The sequence below is a fragment of the Haematobia irritans genome, chromosome 4, assembly GCF_050003625.1.
Source record: "Haematobia irritans isolate KBUSLIRL chromosome 4, ASM5000362v1, whole genome shotgun sequence".
Taxonomy (NCBI): domain Eukaryota; kingdom Metazoa; phylum Arthropoda; class Insecta; order Diptera; family Muscidae; genus Haematobia; species Haematobia irritans.
Genome location: NC_134400.1, coordinates 83,559,331 through 83,580,817, shown reverse-complemented (window position 1 = coordinate 83,580,817; position 21,487 = coordinate 83,559,331). Strand labels below are relative to the sequence as shown.

Sequence of the window (21,487 nt, the reverse complement as noted above, 5' to 3'; positions counted from 1 at the left end):
AAATCGACCACCATGGTGGCCTACGGAGTTAAGTAATATGAGGAAATCCTACAGGAAGCTCTTTAGCAAAGCAAAGTCCACCAGAGCTCCTGAGGATTGGGACACTTACAAGAAGAATCTGAGAGGATACATCGAGAACTGAGAAAGGCTCAGCATAACTCTTGGAATATTTACTGCAACAGTATTGAGAATACATCCGAGGCTTCCAGACTACGGAAGGTACTAGCATCCACTAACTCCGCTCCAGGTTTCATTAAAACATCGAAGGGCAATTGGACAACGTCCAGTGATGAAACGCTGGAGGTACTATTGGACACACATTTTCCTGGAAATCTGACGGTTGAACCATGTTCTGGCGGTGCCACAGTGGCTCAGCGGTCATTTCCTATCGTGGAAATTGTATCGGAACCTAGAATAAAATGGGCGTTAAATAGCTTTGGACCATTCAAATCCCCCGGACCTGATAGAATTACTCCGGCGGAGTTACAAGCAGTGACTGAAAGAATTACCCCCTGATCCCTCCAGAAAAGTGGAGGGAAACGAAAGTAGTTTTCATACCTAAAGCGGGAAAAGCCTCTCACTCGAGTGCGAAGGATTTCCGACCAATCAGCTTATCCTCATTCCTACTTAAGACCCTGGAGAGGATGATGACATTTGTCTTAGAACTAGCGTCGATTCAAGTTTTCTCTCGAAACGACAGCATGCATACACGAAGGGCAGGCCTACTGAGACCGCTTTGCACGAACTAGTCATCTTTATTGAAAGCTCACTATTTGTTAATGAATACACAATCGTGGCGTTTCTAGACATCGAGGGGGCATTCAATAACGTCCATCCGACCTCTGTATTAAATGGACTGGCAACTGTGAATGTTGATCAGGTATACTTAGGCTGCCAGACGAACTGCTAATGAGGAGACGTATTTCGGCCACACTAGGACAAGCAAACATACAAAGGTATGTGAAGAGAGGCACTCCCCAAGGAGGAGTTCTATCACCTCTTCTTTGGAATGTTGCTATAAACACCTTCTAGTTTCCCTAGAAAAAGAAAGGATAAAAGTGGTGGCATACGCAGACGATGTGGCTATAGCAGTCGGGGGAAAATTCCTAGCCTCAATCAGAGATGTTATACAGAGAGCCCTCCGGATGACTGAGAAATAGGTGAAAGAGAATGGTCTTGGAGTAAATCCTGCAAAGACAGAATTAGTCATGTACTGCAAAGATCGCAAAACTCCCACGGTTAAGCCCATATCCTTAGGGGATATTGAAATTCCCTTTAGTGAGTGTGAAAAATACCTTGGCGTTATTCTGGACAGGAAGCTGAACTTTAAGCTTAATATTGAAGAAAGAACGAGAAAAGCCACGGTAGCTTTGTACTCGTGCAAAAAGGCAATGGAAACAAGTATATACGGCCGTAAGTTCGGCCAGGCCGAAGCTTATGTACCCTCCACCATGGATTGCGTAGAAACTTCTACTGAAGACCGTCATCCACAATCGAATTACTTGGGTTGCGGTAACACTTGCCGATGGCAAGATATCTTAAAACTTTCTAACACCGTAATATATACCACATAGTCCATATGTGGTATATATTAAATTAAAAAGGCCGATTAAATATGTGTATAATTAAGTTTAAAGTTTCTATAGAAATAAAATTTTGACATTTTCTATAGAAGTAAAATTTGGAAAAAATTTTCTATAGAAATAAAATTTGGAAAAAATTTTCTATAGAAATAAAATTTGGAAAAAATTTTCTATAGAAATAAAATATTGACAACATTTTCTATAGAAATAAAATTTGGAAAAAATTTTCTATAGAAATAATATTTGGAAAAAAAATTTATAGAAATAAAATTTTGACAAAATTTTCTATAGAAATAAAATTTTGGTAGATTATTTTTAGCTCGAGTGGCAATCATGATTATGAACCGATATAAACCAATTTTTGTGTGATTGGGAATCGGCTATAGACCGATACGGATCAATTTTGGCATGGTTATTAGCGGCCTTATACTAACACCACGTTGCAAATTTCAACCGGATGAATTTTGCTCCTCCAAGAGGCTCCGGAGATCAAATATGGAGAACGGTTTATATGGGGGCTATATATAATTATGGACCGATATGGACCAATTCTTGCGTGTTTCTTAGAGACCACATTCTAACACCATGTTCCAAATTTCAACCGGATCGGATGAATTTTGCTCCTCCAAGAGGCTCCGGAGGACAAATCTGGGGATCGGCTTATATGGGGGCTATATATAATTATGGACCGATATGGACCAATTTTGGCATGGTTGTTAGAGACAATATAAAGGGTGATTCTTTTGAGGTTAGGATTTTCATGCATTAGTATTTGACAGATCACGTGGGATTTCAGACATGGTGTCAAAGAGAAAGATGCTCAGTATGCTTTGACATTTCATCATGAATAGCCGAACGATCTGCCACAACGTCGAATTTTCAGTGAATGGGCCCTAGAAAAGTTGGCAGAAAATCCGCTTTTTTATCGACAAATTTTGTTCAGCGATGAGGCTCATTTCTGGTTGAATGGCTACGTAAATAAGCAAAATTGCCGCATTTGGAGTGAAGAGCAACCAGAAGCCGTTCAAGAACTGCCCATGCATCCCGAAAAATGCACTGTTTGGTGTGGTTTGTACGCTGGTGGAATCATTGGACCGTATTTTTTCAAAGATGCTGTTGGACGCAACGTTACGGTGAATGGCGATCGCTATCGTTCGATGCTAACAAACTTTTTGTTGCCAAAAATGGAAGAACTGAACTTGGTTGACATGTGGTTTCAACAAGATGGCGCTACATGCCACACAGCTCGCGATTCTATGGCCATTTTGAGGGAAAACTTCGGAGAACAATTCATCTCAAGAAATGGACCGGTAAGTTGGCCACCAAGATCATGCGATTTGACGCCTTTAGACTATTTTTTGTGGGGCTACGTCAAGTCTAAAGTCTACAGAAATAAGCCAGCAACTATTCCAGCTTTGGAAGACAACATTTCCGAAGAAATTCGGGCTATTCCGGCCGAAATGCTCGAAAAAGTTGCCCAAAATTGGACTTTCCGAATGGACCACCTAAGACGCAGCCGCGGTCAACATTTAAATGAAATTATCTTCAAAAAGTAAATGTCATGGACCAATCTAACGTTTCAAATAAAGAACCGATGAGATTTTGCAAATTTTATGCGTTTTTTTTTTTAAAAGTTATCAAGCTCTTAACAAATCACCCTTTACTAACACCACGTACCAAATTTCAATCGGATGACTTTTGCTCCTCTAAGAGGCTCCGGAGGTCAAATCTGGGGATCGGCTTATATGGGGGCTATATATAATTATAGACCGATATGGACCAATTTTGGCATGGTTGTTAGAGAACATATGCCAACACCATGTACCAAATTTCAGGCGGATCGGATGAAATTTGGTTCTCTTAGGGGCACCGCAAGCCAAATCGGGGGATCGGTTTATACGGGGGATCGGTTTATAATTATGGACCGATGTGAACCAATTTGTGCACGGTTGTTAGAGACCATATACTAATACCATGTACCAAATTTCAGCCGGATCGGATGAAATGTGGTTCTCTTAGAGGCTCCGCAAGCCAAATCGGGGGATCGGTTTATATGGGGGCTATAGGTAAATATAGACCGATTTCTGCATGGTCATTAGAGACCATATACTAACACCATGTACCAAATTTAAGCCGGATCGGATGAAATTTGCTTCTCTTAGAGCAATCGCAAGCCAAATTTGGGGGTCCGTTTATATGGGGGCTATACGTAACCGACCTACATCAATAACAACTACTTGTGCCAAGTTTCAAGTCGATAGCTTGTTTCGTTCGGAAGTTAGCGTGATTTCAACAGACGGACGGACGGACGGACGGACATGCTCAGATCGACTCAGAATTTCACCACGACCCATATATACTTTATGGGGTCTTAGAGCAATATTTCGATGTGTTACAAACGGAATGACAAAGTTAATATACCCCCATCCTACGGTGGAGGGTATAAAAAGTGTGGACTAAAACCGAAAATTGTGCATTGGCTATACACGGCAGTGGTTAGACCTATAATGGCTATACACGGCAGTGGTTAGACCTAAGAACTACCTTACATATTCCAGGGGAACTAGAATCTGGTGGTATGTCTCTGGCTACCTGCAAGCTCTTACTGCGTGAGAAGGCTCTCATGATTGCAAATGTTCGATGGGAGAATTGCAAGGGTTGTAACGACACCAAGCATATATGGCTCCATTTAAACGTGAACCGCACACTAGATATGCTTGTGTTCTCAAGACGTCAGATATCACTCCTGATGTCTGCTATACCGGGTCGCTGCATGATAAGCGAATTTGCAAAAACTATTGGTTCTGTCATGATGCGGAGGAAAAGGAATCAATTAAACAACTCTTGTGTGAGTGTCCTGCACCTAAAGAAGTGATGCAAATTTAGTGTAACGGCTGTTAAAATGGAGGACTTCTGTCCTAAGACAAACCCATATTAAATTCATCGCTTTGCGTTAATTTTGCACCACTTCCGGATCCAAAAAGAACATTTTCATTACTTTTTTGGCGACGCCTTTTTTGCAGGATTCTAGGGCAGAGAGGCAGTACCAACTGCTTACAAAACAAACGAATCAGCGCTGATCTTTGTGGGCGCTGTCCCGATTTATAGCAGCTTCTACATAGCGCTTATATAACTGTTCATTTCAATAACAGTATTGCTTTTTGCTGGGATATGGTTGTTCCATGGTTGAACAAGAAGGTTAAATCATGGGCTCATATGATTACAATTTTTTTATTTCGACAAAATTTTAAGATGTCAAAATCATATGTTTATGGTAGTTGCATCTCTCCAAATGACACTGCATAGCAAATGCATCTAAAACAAACTCACGCGTTCATAGCTGGAGAATTATTCGAAGATAACTTTAGTATCTAAATAACATATTCCAGTCCCAAAATACCACGTACGTCAGTTTTTAAACTGCATCATGATCTGTTTCTGTTAATAGCTGGCGAAGCGCTATTGACTGACTTCCATTCCTAACTTCCTAATACCCACCATTCCTAACTTTGGTGGGTATTATAGTCTTATTTGTCTCTAGGATGAATTATCCACTTCACAAACATTCATGGGTGACGCAGTTAAATTTGAACTTTCACTTTTATCTGGATTTGAATTATTTTTTTCAGGATAAATGAAAGTACAAATAAATGCCACTTTTACCAATGTCATACGATTCTTTTATCAGCTGATTTTGACTTCTTAAAATTGTAAACAATATATTGAAATTTTTGTTTTTGTAATCGCGATTCAACCTCTTTATTCAGCCAAGGGTTGTTCCTTAAAAATGAGATTGTTTTTATCAAAAAATGAGATATTTTTTTATCAAATTTAATTTTTGATCTAAAGTACGTTTTTGACGATTGGCAAATAATGCATTTAAGTTATACTAATTCAACTATTTTATGATTATATTAATTGAACTATTTTATAGCTGTGTTCCTTTACTTTACTCGTAGTAAAAAGTAGTAAAAGAGAGAAATATTGAAAATCCTCTCAGAGTTCAAATTTTGTTAAAGGTACAGGAACGAAAATATAGTAAAAATGCCAATAAAAAAAAATAAAAGAAGTATTGTGATTTGAAAAAATATTTTCAAAATATGGAAGCAGCTAGGTTGAATACTTCTATATCGCAAATATTTTGACAAATTGCAGATTTTTTTGCAGAAAACTTTGAAATCCTTATTGCGATGGAAAGGGTGCATGGTTTTTATTGTGTTATTAATAGTGCTCCTTGTGCAAAATTTGAAATCAAAGTAAAACTCTGGCTTTTGGGCAATGTAAGCACAGTAATAGCGCATATTATCATTATCTTGTATGGGGGGTTTGTCATTCCGTTTATAACACATACAAATAACGATTTCTGACTAAAGAAGGTATAGATAGTCTTGATCAGGGAGAAATTATAAGATGATATAACGTTGTCTATACTGCTGAAATTTTGCGCAGGCACGTATTTTATCTACATCCAGGTTCAGTTCGAAGATGGCTACATCGGCCTAAGTTTCAATTTTGCCCCCATATAAACCTACCCCCAGTTGGGGTCTTCAGCACATATACATTAAAACTTTTACCCGATTTCCATGAAATTCAAAACGTAGAGGTTCTCTTGGCCCATTAATAGGTGTGACAAATTTGGTGTGAGCCAGACAATGTTTTGGTACTTTTTTCGAAACAAGCGGTATTGGTTCGGTATTGTTTTGAAATTCCAAATTGTGAAGTCTACACGTTCATTCTAGAGCACAGAGGTACACATATTTTTCCTCTAGAATACGTAGAATTTTATAAGTAATATAGTTAAAAAATAGAACAGTAATCAATTTTAAAACTGTCCTTCTAGATTCAAAGTTCTGACACCACTTTCCTCAAAGTTTGCAAAAAAAAAAAAATAAATTGTAAGGCCCATATCTCGCAAATATTGGATAAGTTCTATCCAGAAAAGCAAAAATGATGAAATTTGGTTCATAATTTCGCGTTTGCCAAGTAAAACAATATTTCATACATCCGAGATATCCAACTTCCAACGTCTATAGGCCAGCCCGTGAACCCACTAGGGGCCTACAAACCTGTAAACATAGAGGAAAACATCTCAGCTTTGACACAAGAAAAAAATTATGTTGATATCTTAATCCATTTAAAAGTTACAGTATTATATTAAGAAACAAGTATATACGGCCGTAAGTTCGGCCAGGCCGAAGCTTATGGATTGCGTAGAAACTTCTTCTGGATTGCGTAGAAACTTCTTCTAAACACTGCCATCCACAATCGAATTACTTAAGTTGCGGTAACGCTTGCCGATGGCAAGGTATCTTAAAACCTCCTAACACCATCTTCTAAATTCTATGTAAGTCCATACGTGCTATATATTAAATCAAAAAAGATCGATCCAATACGTATATAATTCAGTTTAACAAAGTATACATAAAATTTTGACAAAATTTTCTACAAAAATAAAATTTTAACAAAATTTTCTATAGAAACAAAATTTTCACAAAATTTTCTATAGAAATAAAAATTTTGACAAAATTTTCTATAGAAAGAAAATTTTGACAAAAATTTCTACAGAAATAAAATTTTAACAAACTTTTTTGTAGAATAAACTTTTGACAAAATTTTCTATAGAAATAAAATCTTGGTAGATTATTTTTGGCTCGAGTGGCCACCATGATTATGAACCGAATAAACTTTGAAAAAAATTTTCTATAGAAATAAAATGTTGACAAAATTTTCTATAGAAATAAAATTTTGACAATGATGAAAATGTTATTATGAACCGAATAAAATTTTAACAAAATTTTCTCTAGAAATAAAATTTTGACAAAATTTTCTATAGAAATAAAATTTTGACAAAATTTTCTATAGAAATAAAATTTTGGTAGATTATTTCTGGCTCTAGTGGCAACCATGATTATGAACCGATATGGACCAATTTTTGTGTGATTGGACCAATTTTGGTATGGTTGTAGCGACCATATACTAACACCACGTTCCTAATTTGAACCGGATCGGATGAATTTTGCTCCTCCAAGAGGATCCGGAGGTCAAATCTGGAGAACGTTTTATATGGGGGCTATATATAATTATGGACCGATATGGACCAATTCTGGCACGGTTGTTAAAGATCATATACTAACACCATGTTCCAAATTACAACCGGATTGGATGAAATTTGCTCCTCTTGGTGACTTCGCAACCCAAATCTGGGGATCGGTTTATATGGGGGCTATATATAATCATGGACCGATGTGGACCAATTTTTGAACGGTTGTTAGAGACCATATACCAATACCATGTACCAAATTTCAGCCGGATCGGATGCAATTTGCTTCTCTTTGAGGCTTCGCAAGCCAAATCTGGAGATCGGTTTATATGGGGTCTATATATAATTATGGGCCGATGTGGACCAATTTTTGCATGGTTGTTAGAGACCATATACCAACACCATGTACCAAATTTCAGCCGGATCGGATGAAATACGCTTCTCTTAGAGGCTCCACAAGTCAAATCTGGGGATTGGTTTATATGGGGGCTATATATAATTAAGGACCTATATGAACCAATTTTTGCATGGTTGTTAGAGACCATATACCAACATCATGTACCAAATTTCAGCCCGATCGGATGAAATTTTCTTCTCTTTGAGGCTCCGCAAGCCAAATCTGGGGATCGGTTTATATGGGGGCTATATATAATTATGGACCGATGTGAACCAGTTTTTGCACGGTTGTTAGAGACCATATACCAACACCATGTACCAAATTTCAGTCGGATCGGATGAAATTTGCTTCTCTTTTAGGCTCCGCAAGCCAAATCAGGGGATCGGTTTATATGGGGGCTATATATAATTATGGACCGATGTGGACCAATTTTTGCATGGTTGTTAGAGACCATATACCAACACCATGTACCAAATTTCAGCCGGATCGGATGAAATATGCTTCTGTTAGAGGCTCAACAAGTCAAATCTGAGGGTCCCTTTATATGGGGGCTATACGTAAAAGTGGACCGATATGGCCCATTTTCAATACCGTCCGACCTACGTAGATAACAACTACTTGTGCAAAGTTTTAAGTCGATAGCTTGTTTCGTTCGGAAGTTAGCGTGATTTCAACAGACGGACGGACGGACGGACATGCTTAGATCGACTCAGAATTTCACCACGACCCAGAATATATATACTTTATGGGGTCTTAGAGCAATATTTCGATGTGTTACAAACGGAATGACAAAGTTAATATACCCCCATCCTATGATGGAGGGTATAAAAAGCGATTTGGAAATACTTTGGTTTGTAAAATTTATAAAGAAATAATTATTTTTGTCATGACATTTCTACTGCTTTTACTCGAAAGAATTTGTCGAGTAACTTGTAGTAAAAAACAAGTATATACGGCCGTAAGTTCGGCCAGGCCGAAGCTTATGTACCCTCCATCATGGATTGCGTAGAAACTTCATCTAAACACTGCCATCCACAATCGAATTACTTAAGTTGCGGTAACGCTTGCCGATGGCAAGGTATCTTAAAACCTCCTAACACCATCTGCTAAATTGTATGTAAGTCCATACGTGGTATATATTAAATCAAAAAAGATCGATCCAATACGTATATAATTCAGTTTGACAAAGTAGATATAAAATTTTGACAAAATTTTCTACAGAAATAAAATTTTAACAAAATTTTCTATACAAATAAAATTTTCACAAAATTTTCTATAGAAATAAAAATTTTGACAAAATTTTCTATAGAAAGGAAATTTTGCCAAAAATTTCTACAGAAATAAAATTTTAACAAAATTTTCTACAGAAGTAAACTTTTGACAAAATTTTCTATAGAAATAAAATCTTGGTAGACTATTTTTGGCTCGAGTGGCAATCATGATTATGAACCGAATAAAATTTGAACAAAATTTTCTATAGAAATAAAATTTTGACAAAATTTTCTATAGAAATAAAATTTTGGTAGATTATTTTTGGCTCTAGTGGCAACCATGATTATGAACCGATATGGACCAATTTTTGTGTGATTGGACCAATTTTGGTATGGTTGTTAGCGACCATATACTAACACCACGTTCCTAATTTGAACCGGATCGGATGAATTTTGCTCCTCCAAGAGGCTCCGGAGATCAAATCTGGAGAACGTTTTATATGGAGGCTATATATAATTATGGACCGATATGGACCAATTCTGGCACGGTTGTTAAAGATCATATACTAACACCATGTTCCAAATTACAACCGGATTGGATGAAATTTGCTTCTCTTGGAGACTTCGCAAGCCAAATCTGGGGATCGGTTTATACGGGGCTATATATAATTATGAACCGATGTGGACCAATTTTTGCACGGTTGTTAGAGACCATATACCAATATCATGTACCAAATTTCAGGCGGATCGGATGAAATTTGCTTCTCTTTGAGGCTCCGCAACCCAAATCTGGGGATCGGTTTATATGGGGGCTATATATAATTATGGACCGATGTGGACCAATTTTTGCACGGTTGTTAGAGACCATATACCAATACCATGTACCAAATTTCAGCCGGATCGGATGCAATTTGCTTCTCTTTGAGGCTCCGGAGGTCAAATCTGGAGATCGGTTTATATGGGGTCTATATATAATTATGGACCGATGTGGACCAATTTGTGCATGATTGTTAGAGACCATATACCAATATCATGTACCAAATTTCAGCCGGATCGGATGAAATTTGCTTCGCTTTGAGGCTCCGCAAGCCAAATCTGGGGATCGGTTTATATGGGGGCTATATATAATTATGGATCGATGTGGACCAATTTTTGCATGATTAGTAGATTCCATATACCAACACCATGTACCAAATTTCAGCCGGATCGGATGAAATTTTCTTCTCTTTGAGGCTCCGCAAGCCAAATCTGGGGATCGGTTTATATGGGGGCTATATATAATTATGGACCGATGTGAACCAGTTTTTGCATGGTTGTTGGAGACCATATACCAACACCATATAATAAATTTCAGCCGGATCGGATGAAATTTGCTTCTCTTTTAGGCTCCGCAAGCCAAATCTGGGGATCGGTTTATATGGGGGCTATATATAATTATGGACCGATGTGGACCAATTTTTGCATGGTTGTTAGAGACCATATACCAACACCATATACCAAATTTCAGTCGGATCGGATGAAATATGCTTCTGTTAGAGGCTCCACAAGCCAAATCTGAGGGTCCCTTTATATGGGGGCTATACGTAAAGGTGGACCGATATGGCCTATTTTCAATACCATCCGACCTACATCGATAACAACTACTTGTGCCAAGTTTCAAGTGGATAGCTAGTTTCGTTTGGAAGTTAGCGTGATTTCAACAGACGGACGGACGGACGGACGGACGGACGGACGGACATGCTTAGATCGACTCAGAATTTCACCACGACCCAGAATATATATACTTTATGGGGTCTTAGAGCAATATTTCGATGTGTTACAAACGGAATGACAAAGTTAATATACCCCCATCCTATGATGGAGGGTATAAAAAGATCGATCCAATACGTATATAATTCAGTTTGACAAAGTAGATATAAAATTTTGACAAAATTTTCTACAGAAATAAAATTTTAACAAAATTTTCTATACAAATAAAATTTTCACAAAATTTTCTATAGAAATAAAAATTTTGACAAAATTTTCTATAGAAAGGAAATTTTGACAAAAATTTCTACAGAAATAAAATTTTAACAAAATTTTCTACAGAAGTAAACTTTTGACAAAATTTTCTATAGAAATAAAATCTTGGTAGACTATTTTTGGCTCGAGTGGCAACCATGATTATGAACCGAATAAAATTTGAACAAAATTTTCTATAGAAATAAAATTTTGACAAAATTTTCTATAGAAATAAAATTTTGGTAGATTATTTTTGGCTCTAGTGGCAACCATGATTATGAACCGATATGGACCAATTTTTGTGTGATTGGACCAATTTTGGTATGGTTGTTAGCGACCATATACTAACACCACGTTCCTAATTTGAACCGGATCGGATGAATTTTGCTCCTCCAAGAGGCTCCGGAGATCAAATCTGGAGAACGTTTTATATGGAGGCTATATATAATTATGGACCGATATGGACCAATTCTGGCACGGTTGTTAAAGATCATATACTAACACCATGTTCCAAATTACAACCGGATTGGATGAAATTTGCTTCTCTTGGAGACTTCGCAAGCCAAATCTGGGGATCGGTTTATACGGGGCTATATATAATTATGAACCGATGTGGACCAATTTTTGCATGGTTGTTAGATACCATATACCAATATCATGTACCAAATTTCAGGCGGATCGGATGAAATTTGCTTCTCTTTGAGGCTCCGCAACCCAAATCTGGGGATCGGTTTATATGGGGGCTATATATAATTATGGACCGATGTGGACCAATTTTTGCACGGTTGTTAGAGACCATATACCAATACCATGTACCAAATTTCAGCCGGATCGGATGCAATTTGCTTCTCTTTGAGGCTCCGGAGGTCAAATCTGGAGATCGGTTTATATGGGGTCTATATATAATTATGGACCGATGTGGACCAATTTGTGCATGATTGTTAGAGACCATATACCAATATCATGTACCAAATTTCAGCCGGATCGGATGAAATTTGCTTCGCTTTGAGGCTCCGCAAGCCAACTCTGGGGATCGGTTTATATGGGGGCTATATATAATTATGGATCGATGTGGACCAATTTTTGCATGATTAGTAGAGACCATATACCAACACCATGTACCAAATTTCAGCCGGATCGGATGAAATTTTCTTCTCTTTGAGGCTCCGCAAGCCAAATCTGGGGATCGGTTTATATGGGGGCTATATATAATTATGGACCGATGTGAACCAGTTTTTGCATGGTTGTTGGAGACCATATACCAACACCATATAATAAATTTCAGCCGGATCGGATGAAATTTGCTTCTCTTTTAGGCTCCGCAAGCCAAATTTGGGGATCGGTTTATATGGGGGCTATATATAATTATGGACCGATGTGGACCAATTTTTGCATGGTTGTTAGAGACCATATACCAACACCATATACCAAATTTCAGTCGGATCGGATGAAATATGCTTCTGTTAGAGGCTCCACAAGCCAAATCTGAGGGTCCCTTTATATGGGGGCTATACGTAAAGGTGGACCGATATGGCCTATTTTCAATACCATCCGACCTACATCGATAACAACTACTTGTGCCAAGTTTCAAGTGGATAGCTAGTTTCGTTCGGAAGTTAGCGTGATTTCAACAGACGGACGGACGGACGGACGGACGGACGGACATGCTTAGATCGACTCAGAATTTCACCACGACCCAGAATATATATACTTTATGGGGTCTTAGAGCAATATTTCGATGTGTTACAAACGGAATGACAAAGTTAATATACCCCCATCCTATGATGGAGGGTATAAAAATTAAAAGAGACATGCATTTTGACATTGTTCTCTTAAAATTATTTACTACTTTTACTATTTTTTCGGGTTGAGGAACGGTTTCTAGTAAAAACTAGTAAAAGTAGTAACTAGTAGTACGTAAAGGAACACAACTTATGATAACTGAAAGCAAACTGGATAAGAATATAACAACATTTTAGTTCTCATTTTTGCCCATGATGTAAATTATAGCGTCTCAAAATAGACCGTTGTCAAAATGACGAAGGATGATGTTATTGTACAAAAAATAAGGGTGGTTAAGGTGCAATTGTTTGGACACTGATTCAAAAAGCCATGTCCGTGTTTGTCCAAATCGGGCGGTTTATCTGATTCACGACTCTATTAGCTTCTATGCTGGCAACTTGAATTTGGGTTTAAATTGTACATCTTTTCGCGAAAGCTTATACAGTTATAGTGATCATGTCATGATCACTTTAATTTTTAGAAATTTAAGTTGTTAGGCTAAACCCTTTTTCCTTTTGTTATACATACTAATTCCCACTTTAATATAGCCTTCCGTAGTGTGGCCAGAGATGGTCCAGCAATTTTTGTTTTTCTACTGTCAAAAAGTCGCAAACCTCGATAACGGCATATACCTACAGGATATTTAGATTTGATATCGATCTATTTTTTTTTCTAATATTCCATGGTATAAAAAGGCTATTTTGAATTTTTTTATAATAATAGAATAGAATTTTTTTTTAAGTAATTTGCAATTTTTTCCAAAGAACCAGTAATTTAAAAAACTTTTGAATTCAAAGGTTTTCAAATTATTGAAGCTGTGAAAATTGTTGTTTCCAAAACGTGTGGACATACATCCACACGTTTGTGTGGATGTATGTATGTAAAAAAACAGTATGGAATAAATGACTCTAAAAATCTTATACTATTCATTTTCTTATTTTGTCAAAATTTAAGTAGTTTACGAAGGTTTACAACTTTTTTCACGTATTTTACGTATGTTACCATACAAATACTTTACAGTTTACGACAGACCATCTCTGCGTATGGCAATAAACCTGACCTTATTGTATTCAAGCTCAATCTTAAAATATTCGAGCATGGCTACATACATAATTGGTTCATGGTTTCATTAGGGTTCATTAGGAAGTCAACGAATACATCATTACGTATTTCCTTGTTCCTTGTTGGGGTTATTTACATGTTCCATGTCATATTCTGGGAATTTGGAGCAATCGTCTACGTTCCAATACGAACCTGTCTGCAGACAATCAGCAAACTTGTGAGAACATATTCATACAGACATGCATATTCATGAGTTCTTTATGTCCTTTGTACCGGAAGTTATTTGCTTGTAACTAAATTTGTTACGATAAACTAAAGTTCCAACATTGATGAAGTTGTGAGTAGCAATTATTTCGGGACGATGCAATCACCTTTTTTGTATATGTGAAACAAACCAATTGGCACACAGTGGTTCCGAATCGGATAAGTTTTGAACATTGATAAATAGACGAAATTGAATGTAGACATACACAGAATATGTAGATCGTAATTTATAACAAGTTTTAAACTACAATTCAGTTAATCGTACTTCTACCCAGGTAATTCAAATTGCAACAATTTTATGAAAATCTCATCAGTTTTTTGAGCAAGTAATGGAATTTTTACTTACACATATTACAAAAGCTTTTCATACCAGTCAATTCAATTTTATGAAAATTAATTGCTGTTTTTCTTAAATGGTAGTAAAAATCACCTACACGGACGAAAAAGACTGTTTTTCATATGTTTGAGTGTAAAAATTATATGTTTGGAACTCAAATTTTTAAACACAATATTTTTAAGTGCAAGCATATAATGTTCATAAACTAGCATAATATGTTTGGGACATATATGTTAATATGTTAGAACATATTATGTTTAGGACATAAAATGTTTGTAAATATAATATGCTTGGATGCAAACATATATTATTTTAGAAAGAGACTATAAACATATATGTGTTTAGAAAGAGAGACATAAAGTGTATGCTGGAAGTAAAATAATGAAAGTAACCAATTGGCGCCTTAAAAATATATATACACAAAGAAAATTCCATTAAAAATTGGAAAAATACTATGTGTGAATATAAACAAGTATAAATTCATTATCATTTTCGCATTACGGGCACTTTTTTTTTGTTTCGTCAAAACAAATCGGAACGTACACTGAAAAAACAGTGAACCCACCAGGAAGAAAACTTTCGGTTAATTTTAGAAAATTTTGAATATTTTTAGAAAATTTTTTCGACAAATACAAGAAAATTTATTAGACATAACAAAGTTTTTTCACTTGTTAAAGAAAATTTTGTAGTTTGAAAAAAAAAAACTTGGAGTTCAAAATTGCAAGAATGTCTTTAGTGACATACGAAGTTCACGATGGACGCATTTTTGGTAAAATTTACAAATTTAAAGAAATTCTGAACTATTTTGTGGAAGACACGAATTTAGTTAATCTTTATGCTTCATTTGAGTATATTTTTTTCCTCGGGTTTAGTTAATTTAACTAACGTACACAAAAAAGTATTAGAGTAAAGAAAACTTTCTCCAAACATAATATTTCTATGAACTAAAATAAAGTTAAATTGGCTTTAGTGAAATAGAGAGTTCACTTTTTTTTTGAGTGTTGGACGAGTAAGTCAAAATATTCAAACAAAGGTAATTAAAGGGATCTTCATAAAAACTAACGAAACGGCACTATACACTGAAAAATAGCATGCTCGGTTCCAAAGATTGTGTCTCTATTTTAAAAATTTTGGTATTGATTCCGAGCCAATGAAGGCGAGAATTCAAGTAAGGATACTTTTAAGACACAATTCTCTTTTAAATGTGGGTTTTGTGTATTTGACTCTATGAAGCAAATTTTATTTTTTCGCTTTTTCAGCTTTTTTCATATGCTATAAAAAGTCCGTTAAAAACAAGACAGTAGAAATTGTGCTATGTTTCAAGTAAAAACGTCTTTAAAATAAAGTGTTGAAAAACATGTCCTATTTTTTAACGATTTTTGCAAAAATGCAACAAATTTAAAGACAATTTCATTAGTTTTAAAGATTTTTTTCTGAATTATTAAAGTCAAGTTGACCTTAGTTCAAAGTTATTTCTTTCATGTTATGATACCCATTTTCAAGTCAAATCACTTAATTATAAGGACAACACGACTTCATTGAAAAGTTTCTCGACTTTTGAACATGGAAAAAACTTTATATTAGAGAAATGCGTAGTCTAGGTTAGGTTAGGTTAGGTGCCAGCCCGATGTATCAGGCTCACTTAGACTATTCAGTCCATTGTGATACCACATTGGTGAACTTCTCTATTGCGTAGTCTAAGCTAAGCAAAATTTGTATTCTTATTTTAAGGACATGAAATCTTTGGCCACACGACAATATTTTTTTCAGTGTACTTTTTTAGAGTTGTTACAGTAAAATGAAAACATTGGGAAACAGTGAAAAATTAAACAGTTAGATCTATAAACACAAAGTTTAGTTCCTCTTTATTAATAAGTAGTCCAAGAGGAGTTGACGGATACTTTCGAAAATAAAAGCGGATATTGAGTTTGAGTTTTGCCACTAAAATTATTTCTCATTTTAACGGCAAAACTCGCATCGGTAAAACCAGAATAACATTATAACTTTTTTTTTTTTCAATTGAATAAGTTTATTTTCTTTAGAACAACTTATTAAAGAAAGCAAACAATTGTTCACACTTTAATAAATTTATGTGTTGGTTGTAAAATTATTGTTTCGAATTTAAATATAATGTGCTTTTGAATGGTTATCGTTAACTTTAGGATTCGATGGAAAAATATTTATATATTACTCGACTTCACATTATTCCTTTGCAATATGGGCAGAAATCGCAAAACAGCGACAAAAAGTCAAATTTTCAAAATGAAAAATTATTGGATATTCCACTTGAAATTACTATAGAACATCTTGGAGAGTAAAAATCGAAAGTTAATTTAAAACTTGGCAACCCTGTTCAGGAGAAAAAGGCTGCCAATGTTTACCAAAATTTATGCCACACTGAAAAAACAGTGAACCCACCAGGAAGACAAGTTTCGGTTAATTTTAGAAAATTTTGATTATTTGTAAAAAATTTTAACTAAACAGTATTACACACGTTGGCATCACGCCGATGTCATAAAAATAAGTAAATATCTTTCGAAAAATTCAAGAAAATTTATTAGACATAACTAAGTTTTTTCATTTGTTAAAGAAAATTTTGTAGTTTGAAGGAAAAACTTGGAGTTCAAAATTGCAAGAATGTCTTTAGTGATATACGAAGTTCATGATGGACGCATTTTTGGTAAAATTTACAAATTTTAAGAAATTCTGAACTATTTTGTGGAAGGTACGAATTTAGTTAATCATTATGCTTCATTTGAGTTTATTTTTTTCCTCGGTTTTAGGTAATTTAACTAACGTAAACAAAAAATTATTAGAGTAAAGGAAACTTTCTCCAAACATAATAATTCCATGAACTAAAATAAAGTTAAATTGGCTTTAGTGAAATAGAGAGTTCACTTTTTTATACCCTCCATCATAGGATGGGGGTATATTAACTTTGTCATTCCGTTTGTAACACATCGAAATATTGCTCTAAGACCCCATAAAGTATATATATTATGGGTCGTGGTGAAATTCTGAGTCGATCTAAGCATGTCCGTCCGTCCGTCCGTCTGTTGAAATCACGCTAACTTCCGAACGAAACAAGCTATCGACTTGAAACTTGGCACACGTAGTTGTTATCGATGTAGGTCGGATGGTATTGAAAATGGGCCATATCGGTCCACTTTTACGTATAGCCCCCATATAAAGGGTCCCTCAGATTTGGTTTGTGGAGCCTCTAGCAGAAGCATATTTCATCCGATCCGGCTGAAATTTGGTACATGGTGTTGGTATATGGTCTCTAACAACCATGCAAAAATTGGTCCATATCGGTCCTTAATTATATATAGCCCCCATATAAACCGATCCCCAGATTTGGCTTGTGGAGCCCCTAAGAGAAGCATATTTCATCCGATCCGGCTGAAATTTGGTACATGGTGTTGGTATATGGTCTCTAACAACCATGCAAAAAGTGGTCTACATCGGTCCATAATTATATATAGCCCCCATATAAACCGATCCCCAGATTTGGCTTGTGGAGCCCCTAAGAGAAGCATATTTCATCCGATCGGGCTGAAATTTGGTACATGGTGTTGGTATATGGTCTCTAATAATCATGCAAAAAGTGGTCCACATCGGTCCATAATTATATATAGCCCCCATATAAACCGATCCCCAGATTTGGCTTGCGGAGCCCCAAAGAGAAGAAAATTTCATCCGATCCGGCTGAAATTTGGTACATGATGTTGGTATATGGTCTCTAACAACCATGCCAAAATTGGTCCATATCGGTCCTTAATTATATATAGCCCCCATATAAACCGATCCCCAGATTTGGCTTGTGAAGCCCCTAAGAGAAGCATATTTCACCCGATCGGGCTGAAATTTGGTACATGGTGTTGGTATATGGTCTCTAACAATCATGCAAAAAGTGGTCCACATCGGTCCATAATTATATATAGACCCCATATGAACCGATCTCCAGATTTGGCTTGCGAAGCCTCAAAGAGGAGCAAATTGCATCCGATCCGGCTGAAATTTGGTACATGGTATTGGTATATGGTCTCTAACAACCATGCAAAAATTGGTTCACATCGGTTCATAATTATATATAGCCCCCATATAAACCGATCCCCAGATTTGGCTTGCGAAGTCTCCAAGAGAAGCAAATTTCATCCGATCCGCCTGAAATTTGGTACATGGTATTGGTATATGGTCTCTAACAACCATGCAAAAATTGGTTCACATCGGTTCATAATTATATATAGCCCCCATATAAACCGATCCCCAGATTTGGCTTGCGATGTCTCCAAGAGAAGCAAATTTCATCCAATCCGGTTGTAATTTGGAACATGGTGTTAGTATATGATCTTTAACAACCGTGCCAGAATTGGTCCATATCGGTCCATAATTATATATAGCCCCCATATAAAACATTCTCCAGATTTGACCTCCGGAGCCTCTTGGAGGAGCAAAATTCATCCGATCCGGTTCAAATTGTCAAAATTTTATTTCTATAGAAAATTTTGTCAAAATTTTATTTCTAGAGAAAATTTTGTTAAAATTTTATTCGGTTCATAAAAAAATTTTCATCATTATCAACATTTTATTTCTATAGAAAATTTTGTCAAAATTTTATTTCTACAGAAAATTTTGTTCAAATTTTATTCGGTTCATAATCATGGTTGCCACTCGAGCCAAAAATAATCTACCAAGATTTTATTTCTATAGAAAATTTTGTCAAATATTTATTTCTATAGAAAAATTTGTTAAAATTTTATTTCTGTGGAAATTTTTGTCAAAAATTTCTTTCTATAGAAAATTTTGTCAAAATTTGTATTTCTATAGAAAATTTTGTGAAAATTTTATTTCTATAGAAAATTTTGTTAAAATTTTATTTCTGTAGATAATTTTGTCAAAATTTTATTTCTACTTTGTCAAACTGAATTATATACGTATTGGATCGATATTTTTTGATTAAATATATACCACGTATGGACTTACATACAATTTAGAAGATGGTGTTTGATGGAGGTTTTAAGATACCTTGCCATCGGCAAGCGTTACCGCAACTTAAGTCATTCGATTGTGGATGGCAGTGTTTAGATGAAGTTTCTACGCAATCCATGATGGAGGGTACATAAGCTTCGGCCTGGCCGAACTTACGGCCGTATATACTTGTTTTGAGTTGCGTTTAATCATGCTCCGATGCTCCGATGACATTCCAGACATGACAAACGGCATAGATCGACAAGGTTGCATCTGCGATCATCTCATTCAAAGGCTCATGCACTTCATCCCCCATAGAACGGCACAAATCGTAGAGATATCTTAGATAGGTAGATACTTGGTGAAGTTTTTGATTGTGTAAATTATTTTACTGTGCAAATGTGTGTTTCAATATCAAATGTTCGTTGGCAAAACAAGTCGTACTTCCTAATAATTCTCATTGGCTTCATGGCGTATATCGTATGAATAGTCTGATCTGTGTTGAGGAAAGCATACTTACCTGGCGTAGAGGTTAACCGTGATCACGAAGGCGGTTCCTCCAGGGCGAGACTTGATCATTGCACTTTCGATTGAGTTGACCCCTGCGATTATTCCTAATGTGAATAACTCGTGCGTGCAATTTTTGATAGCCGGGAATGGCGTTCGCGCCGTCCCGACCTAATTCAATACATTTCAAACAACTTTATATATACCACGTATGGACTAACTCACAATTTAGAAAACGATTTGAGATACCACAACCCAAGTAATTCGATTGTGGATGACAGTCTTTCGTAGAAGTTTCTACGCAATCCATGGTGGAGGATACATAAGATTCGGCCTGGCCGAACTTACGGCCATATATACTTGTTTTTTATACTTTCACCAGTTTGTGCATTTATTTGCAGTCACAAATCCACTTTTTAGTATACAGATCAATTAAGTGATGTCCGTCTGTCTGTCTGTCTGTCTGTCTATTTATGTCCACAGTCCAACTCGCAGTTTAAGTCCGATCGCTCTCAAATTTGTTATAAGGTCCCTTTTTCGCTCATATACGATCCCTATTAATTTTCAGATTTAGATATAGCTGTAATATATATTTATAACCAATCTGGTCATAAATGACGTATTTGTGAACCGATCTGCTTCAAACTTCGTATTTTCAATTTTTTTATGTTTCTCGTATATCTTTCAAAAGATTGGTTTAGATTTAGGCCCATAGGGCTGAGTTTCATACTGATTTACTTAAAATGTTGCACAAGGAGTGCAATTGTTAGTAATGTAAAGTGTGCCAACTTTGGTTCAAAGCCCATATACATATATGTTCTCAAATCATGGGAACATATATGTGGGAGCTATTTCTACGACTTAACCAATTTGAACCAAATTTGACACAAATTAGTAAAATGTTAATTCTACTTTCAGTCCAAAATTTCAAATAAAAACGGAGTAAAATTTTTGCTTCCAGTGGGACTATATAAGTGCAGATCGTGCGAAAGATATATATCGGAGCTCTATCTAAATCTGAACCGATTTTGACTAAAATTGGTACACATAGTTACAATCTAATTTTACTATACCTGCAAAATTTCAAATAAATCGGAGTAAAACTTTGGCCGCTGTGGTCATAAAATTGTAAATCGGGCTAAAGATATATATAGGTTAGGTTAGGTTAGGTGGCAGCCCGATATATCAGGCTCACTTAGACTATTCAGTCCATTGTGATACCACATTGGTGAACTTCTCTCTTATCACTGAGTGCTGTCCGATTCCATGTTAAGCTCAATGACAAGGGACCTCCTTTTTATAGCCGGGTCCGAACGGCGTTCCACATTGCAG

At 36.0% G+C, this 21,487-nt stretch overlaps 1 non-coding gene across 1 annotated transcript; it reads left to right on the top strand.

Moving 5' to 3' along the window:
* The first annotated feature begins 20,160 nt into the window (after positions 1–20,160).
* Positions 20,161–20,326, top strand: LOC142237303 (U1 spliceosomal RNA). The gene has a single exon (XR_012722440.1). It is a non-coding gene; the product is annotated as a U1 spliceosomal RNA (small nuclear RNA).
* The last annotated feature ends 1,161 nt before the right edge of the window (positions 20,327–21,487 follow it).